The sequence below is a fragment of the Carcharhinus amblyrhynchos genome, chromosome 4, assembly GCF_965287045.1.
Source record: "Carcharhinus amblyrhynchos chromosome 4, sCarAmb.v2.hapA, whole genome shotgun sequence".
In the NCBI taxonomy this organism is placed as follows: Eukaryota; Metazoa; Chordata; class Chondrichthyes; order Carcharhiniformes; family Carcharhinidae; genus Carcharhinus; species Carcharhinus amblyrhynchos.
In genome coordinates this window covers 112,629,553-112,650,991 of record NC_137327.1, presented here as the reverse complement: position 1 = coordinate 112,650,991, position 21,439 = coordinate 112,629,553, and the positions used below count along the sequence as shown (strand labels likewise).

General features: G+C 42.9%; 1 protein-coding gene across 4 annotated transcripts in view; it reads left to right on the top strand.

The window, feature by feature from the left end:
• Positions 1-21,439, top strand: part of elf1 (E74-like ETS transcription factor 1) — a 264,760-nt gene that overhangs the window by 114,220 nt on the left and 129,101 nt on the right. The window lies entirely within an intron of this gene.

Sequence of the window (21,439 nt, the reverse complement as noted above, 5' to 3'; positions counted from 1 at the left end):
TACAAAGAATGGGACTCTGTGTGTTAATATGTGTTTAATAATGTGTACTTGTTTTTTACATCATTATTGTCCTATTTCTGTTAGTTGGAGCTGTTATTTACTGTTACCAATATTGGCAGACTGCACTTAGAATGTTCCTATTCTAATTAATTTTAATTAGATTATTAATTTTAGGTATTTTAAGTGATGCCCATTAATTTTAGCTAAAAGACCTCATTTCTCTTTTGGCTTTTCCTGTGTTATATGGGGTCAACACAATGCTGGTTATTTGACTTAACTTTTGAGAGTTTTTTTTAGAGTGAATGATTTTTCAGCTGGATATTGTTCTTGCCACCAACCCTCCTCATTTATCTGAGCCAGGCCTGGTACCAATGCACACATTGGCTTGCTTGTACCAGTGACTGGTTGTTTCGATGAGCGACAGGCCCTGAAGTGGGACTTGAACCAGGGTCTTTCTAGTTCAGAAGCCACAGAGCTACCCAACTGAACTACTCCAGGTTCGTAATAACATCTAAAACCGAGCAATATAGCATGAATGTGTGAAGCATTTTACTGTTGGTATCACAAACAGTAATTTCTTGCCTATTCAGTAAGTAAGATGCTGAAAAGATCATGAATTGGGAAATAGGAATAAGTGATGCTTGACCTACAAGTTCACAAGACTACACAGAACCAAGTTTTTGTATAGTAGCTGAACATAGGGAACTAGTTGCAGTTGTCCCTATTTGTAATACAATACCTGCATTGTAGTATTGCATGCCCTTTCGGTTTGTCACAAATGCAAAGTGGCTTTCAAAAAAAAGCTGTGGTTAGTTAATGTATTAACATTTTCACATATTACCCCATCATTCAGAGTCAAATAGTAATTTGAACAAAAGCAAGTGTACGTAAGAGACCAAGGTTCTTTAATGTCTAAGTTAGTAATGGGTAAAAACTAATTTAGAGCAATACTCCAGGCTGCACACTGACTCCACTCTAACACTTATCTAGGGGATTTTCACAGTAACTTCATTGCAGTGTTGATGTAAGCCAACTAATAAATAAACTTAAAGCCTTGCCTCTGTTGGAAGCATCCCAATTGTCCGAATCAGTGGCCCCCTCTGTTGTTTGTGCCTCAGGAAGTGCTCTGGTTTAAATGAAAATTGCAGATAATTAAACGTTCTGAACCATGTGATTGTGACCTGTAGTGTTGATGGAAAGCAGTTGTAAGGCATTGGCGCATGAGCAGTCTGAATCCTCCATTCTGGTGAAAGAAGATGGGTCTCTTGTTCATACACACATCCTTCCTTCCTTCCTTCTTGGTAACGTGACTGAGATGTACGCCAACTGTGCTAACCGACACTGATCTGAATGAATAAGGTGCGGACTGAGGATCAAAGTTGGGATCTTCCTAGTCATTGTGGGCCATTATTGTTCGATAAGCTTCATGAAAGACTCTATTCCAGATTGCGCATTTATGTATTAAACAAAATTTTGTGCTAAAGTAGCTTTTACTCCACAATTGAAGTAGCCTTTGTTGTCACTGCTGGTCTGGGATGGGCACCTCTTTCTTGTTACCACCTGAAAATGATTGATTGTAATGTCACTGCTTTATTTGTTTCGTTATTTGTAATTTATTTCTGCATCCTTTTTCCCCAATCACTCACTTTTCTTTGGGGTACTCTCTCCCACTCTGTCCCTGCTTCACGTAAGTGGCATCCTTTGTTCTATCAGATGAACCTTTCTTGTTGATGATTTCACTATACGTTCATTAACTGTCTTCAGATTACACAGCATCTAGTATTCTCAAAGCTGAATTATTGCACCTAAGCTGCTGCTTAAGTGGGACTGTGAAACTTTTGGTTTTTTTCATTTCTTAAAAACTGTTGTTTCTTCTTATCTCTTACAAAATTGAACTGAAGACCAGCACCCATGTTCTGTCTTCATCAAACCATGTTGGCCTCACTATCTCCACTCCCCTCAGATAGAACTCTTACACATTTCCTTTGTTACAAAAGCTCTGAAAAACGCAGTTTCCTCTTTTGTTTTGTCTTAACTCTTAACACTTTGAGGCCTAGTTCTGCCAATAATGTGAATACAGCTCCCAGTTTGAGTGGCACGGTAACACAGTGGTTAACACTGCTGCCGCGCAATGCCAAGGACCCAATTTTGGCCTTGGGTCACTGTCTGGTGGAGTTTGCACATTCTCCAGATGTCTGTGTGGGTTTTGTCATGCTGCTCTGGTTTCCTCCCACCGTCCAAAGGTGTGCAGGTTAGAATGGGCATGCTAAATTGCTCCTCGGTGTCCTAAGATTTGTAGGTGGATTAGTGAGGTAAATGCGAGAGGTTATAGAGATAGGGCTGGGCCTGGTAAGATGCTCTGTGTGAGAGTTGGTGCAGACTCGTTAGGCTGAATGGCCTCCTTCTGCACTGTAGGGATTCTGCAGTTCTAAGTCTAGGGAAGTTCTTCTAGAACCCATTTTACATTACCAGGGACGTTACAATTCCTCTCGCGTATCTAACCCCCACTTTTCTCTAGCACAGAAGCAGGTAGGAATAGCAGACATCACGTGATCACTTCGGAAAGAAGACGTAAAAAAATTGTCACTTGGTGCAATTGGTCCCGCTGGTATTTGTGCCCACTCTGTGGGGAAATGATGACACAATGGCAGTGTCACTCGACTAGTAATATAGAATGCCAGATTAGTGGGCCAATGGGTTCAAATCCAACTATAGCAGGTGATGAAATTTTAATTAAAATTAAAATAATTTACGTTTAAAACCTGATCTCAGTAATTATAAGCACTAAACCATCATATATCATCATAAAAACACTGTTGTGGGTCAGCATGGTGTCACAGTGGTGAGCACTGCTGCCTCAGAGCCAGGGACCCGAGTTCAATTCCTGGCTTGGGTCACTATCTATGTGGAGTTTGCACATTCTCCATGTCTGTGTGGGTTTCCTCCGGGTGCTCCAGTTTCCTCCCACAGTCTGAAAGACATGTTGGTTAGGTGCATTGACCCGAGCAAGCGCTGGAATGTAGTGACTTGGGGAATTTCATAATAACTTCATTGCAGTTTTAATGCAAGCCTTATTTGTGACTAATAATCTTTAAACTTTTCTTGTGTCTTTGTTCTGTTGAAATTACTGCGATCAGCATTCCTCTCAATTTTTTTGTTGTGCCTTCTAAGTTCTGAATGTGTCATCTTATCTGCCTTTCCTCCTCCCTACAACTGTACTGTATTGAATTGAGAGTCATTGATAATATTGTCTTACTTTAATTAACTCGTGCTTTCTTCCAACCTGAACTGCGTTACTGCTAATTAGAGTCATAGAAATTTAAGGAGAGAAGTCATTCGGCTCATTGGGTTTGCGTTGGAAGAAATATCCAATTAGTCCCACTTCCCTGTACTTTGCAATAGCCCTGCAAACATTTTGTTAACCCAAACCACTATCTTATGGTTTGCTTCGATTTTTCAACTGCCTTCAGTCAAAATGTTTGGTGACATTTATGGACTCTGGATTTTCGCTTGGTTTCTCAATGCAACAATATACAGTGCATCTCATCCATCCTTGAGCTCCTGCTGGACAGAGAGAGCATATCGTGTCAAAGTATTCAGGTTGTTCTCCGGGGTACACAATTGAAAACAGAACATTCCAAAATATGGGCATTACCGTCAGAAATTTGCAATGTAATGCCTCATTTCTTGGAAGAAACTCCTACCCTGACTTAAGGTGTCTGTGTCTTTAAAATAGTGAACTATAGCATCTGACTTTGAATCCTGCCTGTATCCCAGCAGCATTCTGATAACAAGAACATGAAAAGATATACTTGCATTTACACAACGCTTTTTAGAGTTGTAGCCAATTAAACACTTTTAACACATTAAACACATCGGAGCGGCATGGTGGCACAATGGTTAGCACTGCTGCCTCACAGTGCCAGGTGCCTGGGTTCGATTCCCGGCTTGGGTCACTGTTTGTGTGGAGTTTGCACATTCTCCTCGTATCTGTGTGGGTTTCCTCCCAGAGAGATGTGCTGCTTAGGTGCATTGACCCGAACAGTGCCAGTGTGTGGCGACGAGGAGAATTTCACAGTAACATCTAAGTCTTACTTGTGACTAATAAATAAACTTTTACTTTTAACTTTGAAGTGTAGTTACTGTTGTAATACTGGAAGCACAGCAGCTGACTTGTGCACAGCAAACTCTGACAAACATCAAGAGGAGATTAACAGGGTTTCTGTATTTTTAATATCTTTTAACTTGACCTAACAGTGCTTCTACACAAGTTGACGGGTGGAGGTTTTGCATCTTCAGCTTTGCCGATTTTGTCATTTTCAGAATGTCGCTATGCTGTCAAAATGCCCACTCAGTCCACGGTAAGACTTGAGCAGTGCAAGCATTTGGCCTGTGGTTTCATTTGCATATTGAACAAAACTGTGTTCCTTTTCCGCTGAACCATTTCCTTCGAGTGTGCATCTCTTGGTTTATATTATGGTTCAGGCTTCAATCCATTAGATGATGGAACAGTGAGACTTCATGTAGTGGACTGCTGATTTTGGTGAGAATATTAGTTCCATTGTATCCTGGAAATTGTATAAATTTCACTTAACAATATTAAAGCTATTTTATTGGTGATAGTTGTTGAGTGCCAACATGGAGAACTATGTCCTGGTATCAAACATTGCGTCCACCATTCAGTTCTGGATTGGAGATGCTCGAAGTGAGACTATATTGAGCTGAGGTCATAGCCCCTCTTCGGGGGTGGGGGGGGTCAAGTATGATTCTGTGAGGGATAGGGAGGGGTAAGCGAGTAAAAACTGGGTAAATATGACGAGGGCAGTGTGAAGAAGGGAGGGGGAACCAGTTTGCCAATTGTTTGAAAACAAAGATGGATGTTAGGTAGAGGAAAAGATGAAAACGGAACTATTCCTGATGAGAAAGGAGCAGTTGCAATTAAGCACTATTAAAATTTAAAACGTTTTGATATTTCTGATGTGAACCTGATGCAAAGCATGGAGCATAAAAGCTGGCTAGATACAGTAATTCTGCATTGACACCTTTTGTCAAATGTGTGTTATTTTATTTGGATAGCGCCATTTTGAAGGCACACCCAATGGAATCCCAACATGCATCTTCTGTCTGTCTGTCCTCAGCTATTATAGAGAGGCTGCTACCTTTACAAAGAATCAGAAATAACTGATTAGCGCAAAACATTTGCAGCAAGAAGTGTAACCGGTATTTCTGCTGGTTGCTTCATGCTGTACGTATTGCTCTGAAAAGGTGAAACCAGACAGGAGAATGTGACTGGATTTCCAGTGGGTGATGCCATTGTTTAGAGGGCAGGTGTTCTAGGGAATGTTATTCCTGTTGCATGGTATGGGGCACAGCTCTCACTTCGGAGGAGGCAAATCTGTTAATGGAAACCATTTTTACCTGTAAATCCAAGAACAAGTGTTAGGAGAAAGCTACCATCCATCAGGAGCATTTTGTTGTTTTCTATTCCAAGTCTTGCTCAGGGCTATTTGGGAGTGAATAGAAAACTTTAGCAAATGTGTGTCACTCTGTTGCCCATTCTTCCAGTTCATGTTTCTGAATAAAACATATTTGCTCTGGTGGATTAACTGTCCCTGCCTCCCGCTTTCATTGCCTGAGTGCTGGCATTTCATTGCACCCACCTGATCATCCCAAAGATTGTGCCATCTTTTGCCATGTGCTTGGGATTGTGTGGATTGTTAGAAGAGCTGTCCTCCAACCTTTATCCAAGCATTATTTATGGTGAAACTTCCTGAAAAGAGGATGGAAACTTTTCAAATAAGTGATGCACATTTTAGACTCACTTGGGCATTTGTTCCAACCCATTTTTTTAAACTTTGAAGTTTATCTATTAGTCACAAGTCAGGCTTGCATCAACACTGCAATGAAGGTATTGTGAAATTCCCCCAGCCCCCTACAGTCTGGTGCCTGTTCAATTCAATACACCAAACCAAGATGATGGTGGGCCACCTTTTGAATACTTCAGCCCTGTGTGGTAACTGTGCTGCCGCAATACTGGTCCTCATCCTCTCCAAAGACAGCATGTTCTGTGATGGTGTTGGTGACAATGGACTTCCATTGGATTGGATTTTTTGTGAGTCAGTCAACAAGGGAGTATCTGTCTACCCATCAGATTAGGTGCCAATAAACTGCAGAAAGCCTGAAATGCAACTTCAGTCACCATTTTCCAGAACTCCGGTATATCTGCAAACATTCCCAAAATTCCCCATCTTCATCCCTGTCCTCAGTTTCTGTTCTAACATCCCTGTTCTCCTTGTCTTATTCTGCATGCCTATTACATCCTTTTCCTCTTTACTGTTGCTGTGGTGAGATGTATGTTGGAAATGGAGTACCTCCCATATATTAGCAATTTTTTTGAAATGTAAAACCGCTTCCCTGATTTTTGTATCTAATCGAGAATTTCAATTATACACAAAAAAGAGGCACAAGCTTAGGCATAGCTGCATTCACAAACATATTTTACTGCTTTACTTGGCTATTTCGAGAGCAATTGACTGGAACATGAGTGATGCACTGTTTATTTGCGTGGCTAAACTGGCCTCATAACTATGCAGCTTGTAGTCATACTTGTCAAGTCAGGTCTAGTTCTATCAAGTATACTATTTGCACATAAACAGGTTAAATGAGAATGCAGGAGAGATATGGCAGCGTCGGGGTTATGTCACTGGCTAAATGATCTAAGGAATCTGACTTTCGATTTTGCTGTGATGGTTTGAGTATTTGCATTCAGTTTTAAAAATCTAGAAATAAGATACTGGCATCAGTGGGAGTGACCATGAAGCTTTCAGACTGACATTAAAACTCAACTGGTTCACTAGTGTCCTCTTTAGGAAGTGAAGCCTGCTCTCCTTGCTTGGCATGACTTGGATAAAACACTAGTCCCACAATAACATGGTTGGCTCTTAACTCTGAAGTATTATTGCAGTAGTTTAATGTGGATGAGTGTTGTGGGAGAGGGAGACTGTCCCTGCTATTGGGCTGGAAGCTTCAAATTCATGTCCTGAGGGCCACAGAAGGTGCTTTCATCATATGGCCAAACAGACATCCCAAAGCAATTTACAGCCAGTGAAATGTAAAGAATTAAATGCCCTAGCCAATCTGTGCAGAGCCATCTCTGACAAACAGCAATGGGATAATAATCATAAAACCCATTTGATTGCTGTTTGATGAGGGATAGACGTTGGCTGGGACACCAGTGAGAAATCCCCAGCTCCTCTTCGAAAATAGTGCTGTGGAACCTTTGATACCCACCTGACAGGGCAGAGGGAGCCTTAGTTTAACTTCTCATGTGATCACCAGTATCTCCGGTGGCAGCGTTCCTTCAGTATTTACACTGGCAGGTAAAATTCTCCCATCTGGGAACTAAGTCCTATGGCCGGGGTGGGAATGTTGAGTGTTTCCTGTTGCAGATGCTGGCAGGAAAACACGTCAAGTCTTCTGGCCCTGGCTTCATTAATTATTTACTCAGGTGTTTTGTGCCGTATTCCATGGTGGGGCTGGCCTGAAGGTACATAGTCCACTGTTTTATCCATGCCATATTAAACAGGCACCAAAATCACGATCCCAATACTGAAGGAAGAAGGTGGACCTCTTGAAAATGCAGATGGGTCGCTGGGAGAATTCTGAGGTTGGAAGATGAACCCTCCCTCCTCATCAGGAAGATTCACCTGCCAATGCTCTCCCCCTTTCTTCCCCACCTCCTGCCCACTGCTGCGTTATTCTAGAGTCCAGGGTTGCCAGCGGCCTCCATGCTGAATTCTGGAGACAGCTACATGTATTGTTCATGAGTTATGCTCTGCACACTGGGTTGTTCTAGACATATTTTTCCACTAGCAGCAGAGGGAATCAGGCCTGTATGGTCAAGCCTTCATCAGTAACCCATTGGCGGGATGCAGTTTTAAGCTGCCTCCAGTGCATTTCATGGTCTGCCATAGCAGGCACCATTTGTCTATGGTGTAGACAAATGGTTCTAATTGTTGGTAATTTTACTGGCCAATTAATTCTAGGCAAAAACATTGAACTGTTACATTATTAACTACATTCTGCATCTGCAGCTTGACATTGAGCACAATGGCAAAAGTTCTTCGAGTTAACTAAGAACATCAGTTATTGATTATCCATCAGAACTGGCAGAATTCTACGCGCGACACCCCACCCCCTTCATTTTCAAGAGGTTCACCTTTTCTTTGGGTCCATGATGTTGGTGCCTTTTCAATATTGCGTGGCTAGGACAGAGGACTACACACCTCCCTGGCCTGCCCCGTCATGGGATATGGCACGAAACACCTGAGTGAACAATTAATGAGGCCAGCACCGGAAGATTTGACGTGTTTTCCTGCTGGCATCCACAAGCAGATCCTGCTGTAAATTCACACCAATATGAAACCAGTTTTTGGGGTTCCCACTGAATTATTTGCACTCCCCACCCCCTCAATTCTGCTACTGAACCCACTAGTGGGTGCTTGGGAGATTTGCACCTCGTGTGTTAGCCTGGATGGGCCAGTATGTGACAGGAAAAATTGCTGCCAAGAATAAATGACTGACAAAATCTTGGCTTTAAACCATGCTGAGTACAGTACAACTGTGATCACTTGGTTAAAGAGACTGCTTTGGAGGCTATGTCCCCCTGATGCCTTTTCATTGCAAACACAATATTAACTATTGAGGATAATGTATCATTGCTGGGATTACATTCTCCTCTGAGCGATATACTGGCAGTTTACACTAACCACACACTGGAGGATACAGAGCACTCTGTCATCATATTGTAAAACTGAATGCTGAAGGCTGTTTAATTTTATTTTCTGGCCCTTCGAACTTTGATTTCATCCTTGGAAGCCAATCGGAAGCTCTGAATTTGAGATTAGAGTTTGACGTTAGTCCGTTCAAGTTACTTCAAAGCGTACATTTGAGCTTTGGCCATTCATCATTATCTGTTAAGCGATTAAAGGGTAAGGTTGCAACTTCTGATTTATATGCTTGATATTCCTCCATTCAGATGTTGGCTAGCTGGCACAAAGTGGAGTTTTTTGCACTGTTGAATTTGGAACCATTTTGCAGCTGTAACCTTCAGGAAAGAAGAATTTTTACCTGAAGGTCACGGAATGTTTGAAATAGCTTGGGCAGCACGGTGGCATAGTGCTTAGCACTGCTGCCTCACCGCGCCGGGGACCCTGGATTCGATTCCTGGCTTGGGTCACTGTCTGTATGGAGTTTCATGTTCTTCCCGTGTCTGTGTGGGTTTTCTCTGGGTGCTCCGGTTTCCCCCCACAATCCGAAAAATGTGCTGGTCAGGTGGATTGGCTGTGCTAAATTCTCCCTTAGCGTACCCGAACAGGTGCCAGACTGTGGCGACGAGGAATTTCACAGTAACTTCATTGCAGTGTTAATGTAAGCCTACTTGTGACTAATAAACTTTTTTCATGTAGTGTAGCCTGTATTTGATCTGCAAGTTCATTGACACCTCCGTCTTTTGTTTGCCTACTAATAGTGTTTTGTATGCGAGTTGATTATGATTTGGCAGGGTTAAAGAGGGAAAGAAAAACGAGGGAGGTGGGGTAAGCTCATAAGAGGAACAGGTGCTTAATGGGGATAGTTGCCCACTATAAATTACTTTTTTCTGACTCATAGATACTTGTGTTTAAATGCACCTCATCATTCAAAATGCCCTGGGCTCACACCGAGGCAGTAAACTCCAATGCAGAAGCTAGTCTGCAAGGTGATTGGGCAGTGGATTCTTGACTCTGGGTACATTTGAATGAAAGAAAATATCAAACTCTGGACTTTGAACAGGAAAACCTTTTTCCAATATATGGCCGATCTGAATTTACAGCTGCAGTGCACAATTGAGTGAAAGTCCTTCTGGGTCAGTATGCACCAAATAGCATATTGATTAGAGTGGGAGAATTAATTTGGTGAATCGTACAATGAAATAGCATTCCTTTCCACTGTCAGATCAGACTAACCTGAGTGAAGGATATTTAAAAAAAATCCTCTCCCTCCTTCTGTGGGGGCCGAAGGCTCTGGGCATTTTTTGTCAGAATAGCTATAGAGATGGGAGAGGAATTGACCATTAACAATGGACCTGGCCATCACTTTGAGGTATATGCTTTTTTTCCGCTTGGAGAAATCACTGAATAAGTTACGCTTAATGCTCTGGTCTGTTCTTCGGTAATGTTTTCCCCACTTAAAAAAACAGTGGTCGAGATTTTCCCGTCCCGCTGCAGGGAGTGCTGTCCATTGGCTTATGGCTGGATTGGATGGGACCAGATGATCCCACCTAATATCCTTGGAAGATAGTGTGTAGAAATATTTATTACAGTTGTTTGAACGTCTTCTGTTAATTCAAGGTTGCTTAATTCTAATTATTCAGTGGTTTGAACTTTTACAGACATTAAATGCTTCGCTGCATTAATTAAGTTGCTTCCATTGAATTACTGCACGATTTGATTTTCCTTCAATTAAAAGAAAATGTGTGTGTGTGTGTGTGTGTGTGTGTGTGTGTACTCCAATACGACTCCACTGGCCAAGCGGTCAACTTACCTTGTGGCTTAACAGCCCCTTAACGTGTCAAATAACACTCAAGGGTGTTAAACCACTTCCAGATAACAGGAAGCTCTGAAATCTAGCAGAAGAACAAGTTCTGTGAAAGACTACTTTACAGATCCTTGGCATGAGTGCCAAGCTCATTGCTGTTGTATGTTTGGATACACACAATTAACCTCAGAGTTTTGAAATCGGTGGCAAAGTACAAACTACAGTTTAAGTCGTTTGCTGGTTCAGTTTGCAATAAAATTTGCATTTTAACTCATTTTCTTGTTGGTTCTGGCCATCTTCTGTGCAAGATGTCAGCTGCATTTGTGAGTCCCACCCCAGGGACTGGAGCACCGAATCTAGCCTGGCAATGGAACTGCAATACTGAGAGAGTGCTACGCTATTGGGAGTTCAGATGAGATATTAAAGCTAGGCCTTTTTTTGCCAGTGCTCAGTTTCAGATTGTAAAATGTCTGAACTTTGGAACGTTTGAACCGAAATGGGCCATTTAGTCCTTCAAACCTGCTCAATTATGAGGTGAGACTGTGATTGGTCTGTGACCTAACTTCAGATATCCACCTCATATCCCTTAATATCTTGCTCACAAAAATCAGTCAATCTTGGAATTAAAAATAGCTTGTGGAAGAGATGTGCAAACTTCTACTTCAATGCTAGTGTGAAAATGGGGTTTCTACTTTAATGCTAGTGTGAAAATGGGGTGCAGGAATGTAGTTTAAATGCACTAGATATTCATATTTGAATTTTGCAGATTAGATGTTTGACCCTTTTTGCTAGTTTCATATACTCATCGAATCCCAGAATGCAAAAGGAGGCCCTTCGGCCTACCGAATTTGTACCAACCACAATCCCACCCAGGCATCACTTCCGTAACCTCACATATTTATCCCCTGACACTAGGGGCAATTGAGCACGGCCAATCCATCTAACCCGCATATCTTTGCACTGTGGGAGGAAACTGGAGCACCTGGAGGAAACCCACGCGCACATGGGGAGAATGTGCAAATGCCACACAGACAGCGACCCGAGGCCAGAATTGAACTCGGGTCCCTGGCGTTGAGAGGCTCTGTCACTGTGTTGTGTTCAGATGACATTTTTAAATAGATAGATGAACAATATTCAGATCTTGCTGTCAATGGCCTGGGCCTGATGTTACAACATTGACCTTGAACATAAACATCATTCTGTGAAGATGCAACTGTTTACAAGCTGTTCCTTGTTAGCAGTGCTGTTGAGTGTCAATTTTGCAAACAACATATGCAAATTGGGACCTAATAGAACTGTTTGCAAGTTCAGTTTTAAAACAATCACACCCTTTTCCTTCTAAGAAGAGCAAATGCAATTTAAACCATTGTTTACTGAATGATGCTTGAATGGTGGGGATGGAATGAATGCAACACCCAAAATTCTTAGAGTAGAGAACACTAAGGGGAGATTTGAGAAAGGTTTTCAAAATTCTGAAGAATTTTCCAGAGTAAATGAGGAGAAACTTTCCACTTGCTGGAGGGTTGGTATCTTTTAAAAGTTTATTTATTAGTGACAAGTAAGACTTCCATTTAACACTGCAATGAAGTTACTGTGAAATTCCCCCAGTCGCCACACTCCAGCGTCTGTTCAGGTCAATGCACCTAACCAGCATGTCTTTCAAATGGGGTGGGGGAGGGGGTGGTGACTGGAGCACCCTGAGGAAACCCACGCAGACATGGGGAGAATGTGCAAACTCCACAAAAGCAGTAACCCAAGCAGGGAATTGAACCTGGGCCCCTGGTGCTCTGAGGCAGCAGTGCTAACCATGATGCCACCATACCACCCCAGAGCCAGAGGTGAGATGACGAAAATTGTTAATAACTTTCAAGAGGGAATTAGATGTATCCGTGAAAAGAAAAAGATTTCACGGCTATGGAGGTAGAACAATGGAGTGGACTCATTGGAATGCTCTTTCGTGGAACCAACACAAGCACGTTGGGTCACATTGGCTCCTTCTGTACTGTGTGTTTCACTGAGTTTGCTTCCAACAACAAATGATCTCCTATTTTGTCTGAGCTGATTATGTTCCATTTCCGAAGTGAGTTGAGAAACTGGCAGAGCTATTGTATACTTCTATCACAAGCACAATTGCTCAAACATGACGTTCTTCCTGACTCCGTGGCCATGGTTACAGATCTTGCATGATGCCCAGGGGAGACACATAGTGTCTCATGATGATAGCCTGCCCACCCAAATCACAGGGTACTGAGAGTTTGGCAAATAAGGACAGTTTGAGAGCCAGACCTGACCAGTGGCAAGTGCCACCCATGTTGTCCATTTCCCTTGGCACCACTTTTGCCCCAAGAGGCAGGCAACAAAAACTACTTTGTGATTTGGTGCCTTCTACATTCAGAACAGATTTTGCTGTCCTGTTTAAAATGTGGGCCTATATTACAAATGCATCATAGCTGCCAGTGAACATGTTGTAAGGCTAGAGTCAGTATTGATCAAGACTCAAGGAAGGTGATTCTGTGTCAGTCATACTTGTGTGGATACGTTGCACATTGCCCTTGTGTGGTAATGTAACTTGGGCTCAGAGAAGAGAATTGTAGACGTTTAAAGGATAGATAGAGCGTGAAAATGAATTTCAGTGATGAAGATATTGGCTGGAATTTTAGATGAGGGTTATTTAGATCTGATTTTGTTTGAGTGAATCACTCCCACGTTATAATGAGATCAACTGGAAAATCCAGGCTGTAGAGTTCAGCAAACCAAAACTACTGATGATCCTCATCCCCCTTGTGGTCTTCACTCTGCTGACACCAAGTGCTCCATCTTCAGTTATCTCAGTATCCTCCCACCCATTCCTCTCTGTCCTATTCTGAAATCTTCTTTACTCTGCACTTTTTGCCATGTTTTCCCTTAAAGCCTTCATGGGTCTTTTTGATCTGACTTAAAGTCACCTCTTTTAACCTTTCTCCTACCACTGTGTACATGTCCAATTATTTTCACCTCCATTAAACACTTTGGGATATTTATGGTGCCATAAAAAATATGTGCTGTTCTTATTCTTATATAGACTTTAAATCAGTGACACCTTTAAATGGATTAAGCAGCTCTGCCCTAACTTGAAATTATCTTAAGTCTGCTCATGTGCTTAATTGCAGTATGCTTAATCATCGGTGATTCAGATGTTATGGGGTTTCGAGCTTCCTTCTATCCATTTTAATGAGCCTCCCCCTCAGTACTAAGTACATTTTTATGGTTTGAGCACAACCAATCTTTTTAAGAGTTAAAGCGCCATTATTGATTTGAATGAGGTGTCTTGCAAGATGCTTTGCATTTCTCAACATGCCTGATGCAATTTCAAGAACAGTGCCAGAAAATAGTTTTCACATTACTTGCTGTAGGAATTTCCTGAACTTGGATATGTTTTCACTGAACTTGAACAGTGTCCAGAGAAAAATAGCCTTCAAAGCTAATAGTGTTACAGCTTTGGTCAGGGAGGCCACTTATTGGATACAGAAGTGCATCAAAAGATCAGACACACACAGGAAACAAATAAGGAATTGACAAAGGATTGTGTGAAAGGATAAACGGGCTTCAGTTACTTGCAAACCCACGAGTTACAGTGGAACAAATTTATTAATCGAGGTGTTTCTCGAATGGAACAGTTCCTGAGTCCCAAAGTTACTGTATATTGCACCCATTGAAATGCCAACTTCTGTCCTCTCCAGCAGAAATGTTGTACTGAGCACCCATCCATGCAGGTGAGGGAAAAGTATTTAGCGTTTTTATTCCATCCGTGGTCTCTCTGCATCCCTCACACCTCCTTTTCTCTCTCTCTCTGTCTCTCTTTTGTCTCTCTCTTTCCCTCTCGCTTTTTTCTCTCTTTTTCTCTCTCTCTTTTTCTTTCTCGCTTTTTTTCTCTCGCTTTTTTTCTCTCTTTTTCTTTCTCTCTCGCTTTTTTTCTCTCTCTCTCGCTCTTTTTCCCTCTCTCTCTCTCTCCTCTCGCTTTTTTTCTCTCTCTCTCTCTCGCTCTTTTTCCCTCTCTCTCTCTCTCTCCTCTCGCCTTTTTTCTCTCTCTCTCTCTCTCTCTCTCTCTCTCCTCTCGCTTTTTTCTCTCTCTCTCTCTCTCCTCTCGCTTTTTTCTCTCTCTCTCTCTCTCCTCGCTTTTTTCTCTCTCTCTCCTCTCGTTTTTTCTCTCTCTCTCTCCTCGCTTTTTTCTCTCTCCTCTCGCTTTTTTCTCTCTCTCTCCTCTCGCTTTTTTTCTCTCTCTCCTCTCGCTTTTTTTCTCTCTCTCCTCTCGCTTTTTTTCTCTCTCTCCTCTCGCTTTTTTTCTCTCTCTCCTCTCGCTTTTTTTCTCTCTCTCCTCTCGCTTTTTTTCTCTCTCTCCTCTCGCTTTTTTTCTCTCTCTCCTCTCGCTTTTTTCTCTCTCTCTCTCTCCTCTCGCTTTTTCTCTCTCTCTCCTCTCGCTTTTTTCTCTCTCTCTCCTCTCGCTTTTTTCTCTCTCTCTCTCTCCTCTCGCTTTTCTCTCTCTCTCTCTCTCTCTCCTCTCGCTTTTCTCTCTCTCTCTCTCTCTCTCCTCTCGCTTTTCTCTCTCTCTCTCTCTCCTCTCGCTTTTTTCTCTCTCTCTCTCTCTCCTCTCGCTTTTTTCTCTCTCTCTCTCTCTCCTCTCGCTTTTTTCTCTCTCTCTCTCTCTCCTCTCGCTTTTTTCTCTCTCTCTCTCTCTCGCTTTTTTCTCTCTCTCTCTCTCTCGCTTTTTTCTCTCTCTCTCTCTCCTCTCGCTTTTTTCTCTCTCTCTCTCTCCTCTCGCTTTTTTCTCTCTCTCTCTCTCCTCTCGCTTTTTTCTCTCTCTCTCTCTCTCTCTCCTCTCGCTTTTTTCTCTCTCTCTCTCTCTCTCTCTCTCCTCTCGCTTTTTTTTCTCTCTCTTTTTCATAGAATTGACCATGGAATTCCTACAATGCAGAAGGCCATTCAGTCCATCGAATCTGCATCAACCACAATCCCAAACAGGCCCCATCCCCGCAACCCCACATATTTACCCTGCTAATCCCCCTGACACTAGGGTCAATTTAACATGGCCAATCAACTTAACCCCCCCATCTTTGGAGTGTGGGAGGAAACCGGAGGATATCCATGCGGATACAGGGAGAATGTGCAGACTCCACAGAGGGAGTCACCCAAGGCCAGAATTGAACTCGGGTTCTGGCACTGTGAGGCAGAAGTGCTAACCAGTATGCCATCATGTCGTTGCTCGCTCTTTCTCGCTTGTTCGCTCTTCCTATTCCTCCATCAAGTAGCAGAATAAGACTTGAGGGCATTAAGGTTCAAAATTTGGTCAACTGAAAGCCTTAAATATAAAATTACAATTGGTAAATCCAAAAGAGAAACTTCTCTATCCAGAGAGTATGGAAATTGTTATAACATGGAATAGTTGAGGTGACTAGAACAGATGCACTTGATGGGAATATACAAGGAAGAAAGAATATTAGGTTATGCTGAAGAAGGTTGAAGGTGGCTCATGTAAAGCTTGATTAAACATCAACTTGCGCCAAGTGACTTCAGATAGGTGGGCCGGGCTAGCAACTCACCTAGGCCCCTGCCTTTTCACTGTGGTACTGCAAATACTTTTTCTTCTGATTAGTTTTCCAATTCTGTTTTGAAGGCCACAATGGAATCTGCCTTCAGTGCACTCACTCGGGTTGTGCATCCCAATCCCTAACCATCCGCTGTGTAAAAACAATTCCTCCTGATTCTCTGCTTCTCAGCCCTTCCACCAAGAGGAACAGTTTCTCCCTGTCTTCTCTGTCCCGACCCCTGATGATTTTGCACGTTGCTATCAAATTTTCTCTTAAACTTCTCTTCTTGAAGGAAATTGGCTCAGCTTCTCCCATTTGTCCAGATAACTGAAATCTTTCATCCCTGGAACTATTCTCATGAACTTTCATGACTCTTGGATTCTTTTTCACGACGGCTGCTGGTCTCTCTCTTTGTTTCTCACTAGTTTCTTTTTTCACTTCCCCTCTAAATTTTCTGGGTGTCACGGTAGCACAATGGTTAGCACTGCTGCTTCACAGCTCCAGCGACCTGAGTTTGATTCCTGCCTTGGGTCACTCTGTGTGGAATTTGCACATTCTCCCCGTGTCTGCGTGGGTTTTCTCCGGGTGCTCTGGTTTCCTCCCACAGTCCAAAGATGCACAGGTTAGGTTGATTGGCCGTGCTAAAAAAAATTGTCCCTTAGAGTCCTGAGATGCGTAGGTTAGAGGGATTAGTGGGTAAATGCATAGGGATGGGGGGGTAGGGCCTGTTTGGGTTTGTGGTTGGTGCAGACTCGATGGGCCGAATGGCCTCTTTCTGCACTGTAGGAATCTATATTCAGTCTAATTCTCACTCATCATCAACCTGACATCAGTCATTAACACTCAGTTTCACTTTAATCTTCACCTCTTTTATTAATCTGGGAATACAGCCTATTTGTCCTCACCTTTTTCCTTCATAGGAATGTACAATGATGATACCTGAACTACCTCTTCTTTCAAGGCAGCCCATTAAACAGTTTGGCCTGCCCATCTTTGATTCTAATTTGCCTGGGCCAATTCATTGTCACTTCACACAGTCTGCAGTCCCCAGATGAACCATCGCTTTCTCCAGAATCTGGGATTAAATTCTTGTCGGACAGTGAGGTGCACCATGTGCTAGGTCCTCCCTTGAATGGCCACCCATTGCCTCTCTGTCTGCACTCCCTTTTAGCTGCAGGGTGGTCACATTCAGAAATGTGCAGTTGGCCTATCTTTAGTCTTGTAGATACACTGCAATGACATCAGTTGCCATTGAGTTCCAACAACCAAAGTTCTAGTTACGGGCACTGGCTGCACCAAGATATGAGAAATTCCTGGTGTTCCCACATGGTACAGCATACTCACCCAACAAAACCAAGATCCTTTGCCTTGCTTTAAATTATTGGACTATAACCAACTTAACATAAATAAACTTGAGACTTAAATGATGACCTGTGGCTATTCATCCTTTCCTTATATGACACCACGTTATTTTGCATGGAGATTAACAGATGTTTTTGTTTAACTTGTATTATCTATATTGTTCTGATTTAAAATAAGTGAACAATTCAGAACTCTTTAGCTTAACTTTCCCATGTTATTTAATTTGCACCTTTTTAAAAATTAATTTACAATATGTGGGTGTCACTAGCTAAACCAACAGTTATCGCTCGTCTTAATTGCTCTCGAGAAGGTGGAGGTGTGTTGCCTTCTTGAACCAATGCGCTCCCTGTGGTGTAGGTATACCCACAGTGCTATTAGGGAGTTCCAGGATTTTGACCCTGCGACAGTGAAAGAACAGTGATATATTTGCAAGTCAGGATGGTGAGTGGCTTGGGAGGGTAAATTCCAGGTAGTGGTGTTCCTATGTGTCTGCTGCGCTTGTCCTTCTGGATGATATGGTCATGAGTTTGGAGGTGCTGTTGAAGCAGCCTTGGGGGGTTTATCACCTGACCTGATTTAAATAATTGAACGCTAATTGTAATTGTATGAAAACTGATCAAATTTGCATTAGTTTTAGCATTCATTAATTGGCCTACTCTTAACCACTTCTGGCAAGGGCTGTGGGGTGATGGGGAGACCCTAGTGGGCCTGGAGACTTCAGTCCTGCAAATATTTTTTCTTCAGATAGTTTTCCTATTCTGTTTTGAAGGCCACAATCGAATCTGCCTTCAGCACACTCAATCGGGTTGTGCGTACCAGTCCCCAACCATCCGCTGTGTAAAAACAATTCCTCCTGATTCTCTGGTTCTCAGCCCTTCCGCCAGAAATTGGCGTAGAACTGATTATTCCTTTAAAAAAATACTTGGAGCCAGAGACACACGGAGGCCGTGGCGCCCAGCAGGTAGCCTGTGGAATAACTTCTGCTGTGGTCTCCCAGCCTGTTGCACTGCCAGAACAGCACGATAGGCTGGGAGATTGCCCCTCCCCCCCCTCTTATTTTTAAACTGTGGCCCCTCTAGTTTTAGGTTACCCCATGAGGGGAAACGTCCTCTCAGCGTCTACCTTGTCAAGCAGCAACCCCCCCCCCCCCCCCCCCCCCCAGCTTCGAATCTTATGAAACGATATGAACATCTGCCTTTCTTCCAAGCTCCAATGAGCGTAGTCCCAAGCTGCTCAACCTTTCTGCATAAGACAATCCCTTCATCCCAGGAATCAGCCTAGTGAAGCTTCTCTGAACTGCTTTCAACGCAAGTATATTACTCCTTAAGCAAGGAGAGACAGCGTTCCAGCTGTGATCTCTCCAATGTCCTGTACAGCTGTAGCAGGACTTTCCTGCTTTAATTCTCTATCCACCTTGCAATAGAGGCTTATATCCCATTTACCCGCTGCATTTGCATGTTAACATTTTGTGATTCATTTACATGGCACCCAGATCCCTTTGTACTGCAGCCTTTCTCTCTATTTAAATAATTGTCTGCTTTATTCTTCCTGCTAAAGTGGACAGTCTCACACCTTCCCACATCATGGTCTGTCTGCCAATTTTTTCACCCACATGTTTACCCATCCTATCTCCCTTTGCAGACCTTGCACCCTCCTCTCAACTTGCTTTCCTATGTATTAGCAGCAAGTGTTCTTAAGTGATGATTGCTCTTGCTAAGACATCTTTCAACACCAGACATCATTTTAAAATGCTGTACAGAAAAATGAAACATGTTGAATTTGTCTTGCATTGTAATGTTCCTGCTGTAATGTCAGAAACATTGTAGTCACTGTGAAGAGGAGGCCCCAGAGACAGTAATGAAATAAGTGTGATTTGTGATGTTGGTTCAGTGATCGATATTGGATAGAAACTTGGGGTGAAATTTGCCAACTTTTCTTTGAAAGAGTGCACTGGTTTCTTGTATTCTATTGACCTGTGAGGAGCTCTGCTTCATGTCAGATCCAAAGCACAGCACGCCCTGCAGGGCGGCACTCCCTCTGTGCTGCAGTAAAGCATCAACTTGCATTAAATACTCAAATCTTTGGCGTGGGGTTTGAACCCACAACCTACCGACTGAGATGTGTGTGTGATACCACCGATGCACCGCCTTATAGTGCATCAGTCTTGTGTGTTGCAAAATACTAATTGGAGGGGAAACACTGGAAGCTCAGCTGGTCTGTTAACCTCGAACGGAGAAAACCAAGTTAACAATTTGACTGACCGGTGTCCTCTGTCCTTTCTCTTTTTTCGATCCTGAATACTCTCTCATGTACTCCCGGCACTTTCCCTTTTTATTTCAGAGTCCAGGTGCTGGAGTTTCAATTTGGGGTTAAGAGTCTGACATCAGGATAATTTCCAGATTCTGACCCCAGGCCACAGCTATGTCGCTGACATGATCTTATCTTTAACTACAAATGTCCTAGTCAGGTCAGAGGCAAATTGGTTCGTGACACTGACTGGGTGGAAGCAAGGGTCAAGTGGCAGAGGCAGGCGAGGGGCATGTCAGGACCTGCCACTGAATGGCAGAGGAGATTTGGCATCATGTTGAAGGGGCCAGCAGCCTCTCCACCCACAGCTGCAGTCATTTGGCCATATAAGGTAATGCCCAAGATAGCCCAGGGGCTGACATTTTAACCATATGAATGCCTCTTCTGCCCAAATTGAACCCGGCAGCTGAGCACTAACACGCAGGGGTTTTTTCTGACTCACTGATTTACAGATTGAAAACTGCAATCTGGTCCTCCCCCTTCCTGCTAACAAACACCTCAAGGAGCTTAACAAGCTCGGCACAGTGGTTAGCAGTGCTCCCTCGCAGTACCAGGGACCTGGGTTCGATTCCCGAACTTGGGTCACTGTATGCGCGGAGTTTGCAAATTCTCCCCATGTCTGCATGGGTTTCCTCTGCATTCTCCGGTTTCCTCCCACCGTCTGAAAGACTTGCTGGTTAGGTGCGTTGATCTGAACGGGTGCCGGAGTGTGGCGATTTGGGGAATTCCACAATAACTTCATTGCAGTGTTAACGTAAGCCTTACTTGATAAATAAACGCTTTTACTTTTGAGCTGTAAAATGGAAGTGAGCAGGTTCCCAATCCCCACCTCCCTATCCTGCCCACCACCACCCCTCCTCCAGCACTTTGAACATTTCAGCACATCAGGAAGTGTGAGAATCCAGCAATGAGATCATCAATCTGCACCCAGGTTTGCCCTCGAAGTTCATAGTCCATCCTCCAGTTTTAGCCAACTTTATTAGCCTCAAATCCTTGACTTTGCATGTTTTACTCTGCCATCTGTACATTAAAGGATGCCTGTTGTTCAGAGCTATCATAAAAGACTTTGAAGAGAAGCACAGGTGCCTTTAATGGTGTCATTTGGCTATTCGACATTTAAATAATCCTGCATTTTAGAGAATACTGAATTTGTTTAACAGTAGGTAGATGACCAGGTTAGACGGGCACTTTTGGGACCCATACTGGGTGGGAGGGAGATGGTGAGGGTCTGGTGAATCACTGCTCCAAGCAATTGGCTGATCCTCCCTTTCAGAACTATACAATTCCATGATGCAGGTCACTGCTTATCCAAGACTAATTCTTACTGTTCTGCAATTGCAACAGTTGTATAATGATAGGATAAATGTGTGTTGATAAGGTGACAGCTGAAGACATGCGATTTCATTTGGTATGCACACTGCATTTAACTACCTTCCCAAACGCACAACCTGATCTCATGCAATATATGGCTCTGGCACTGCTAATTATTATTTTTGACTTGTCTTTCAGGTGATAGCAGCAGTTTTGTTTCTGTGTTGTTGTTAAATGAATAACAGTTATGTTTCAGAGGAATTGCGATCGTTTCAGTAGACTAACTTCCATCCATGACTTTACTGCAATTTGGTTGCTTT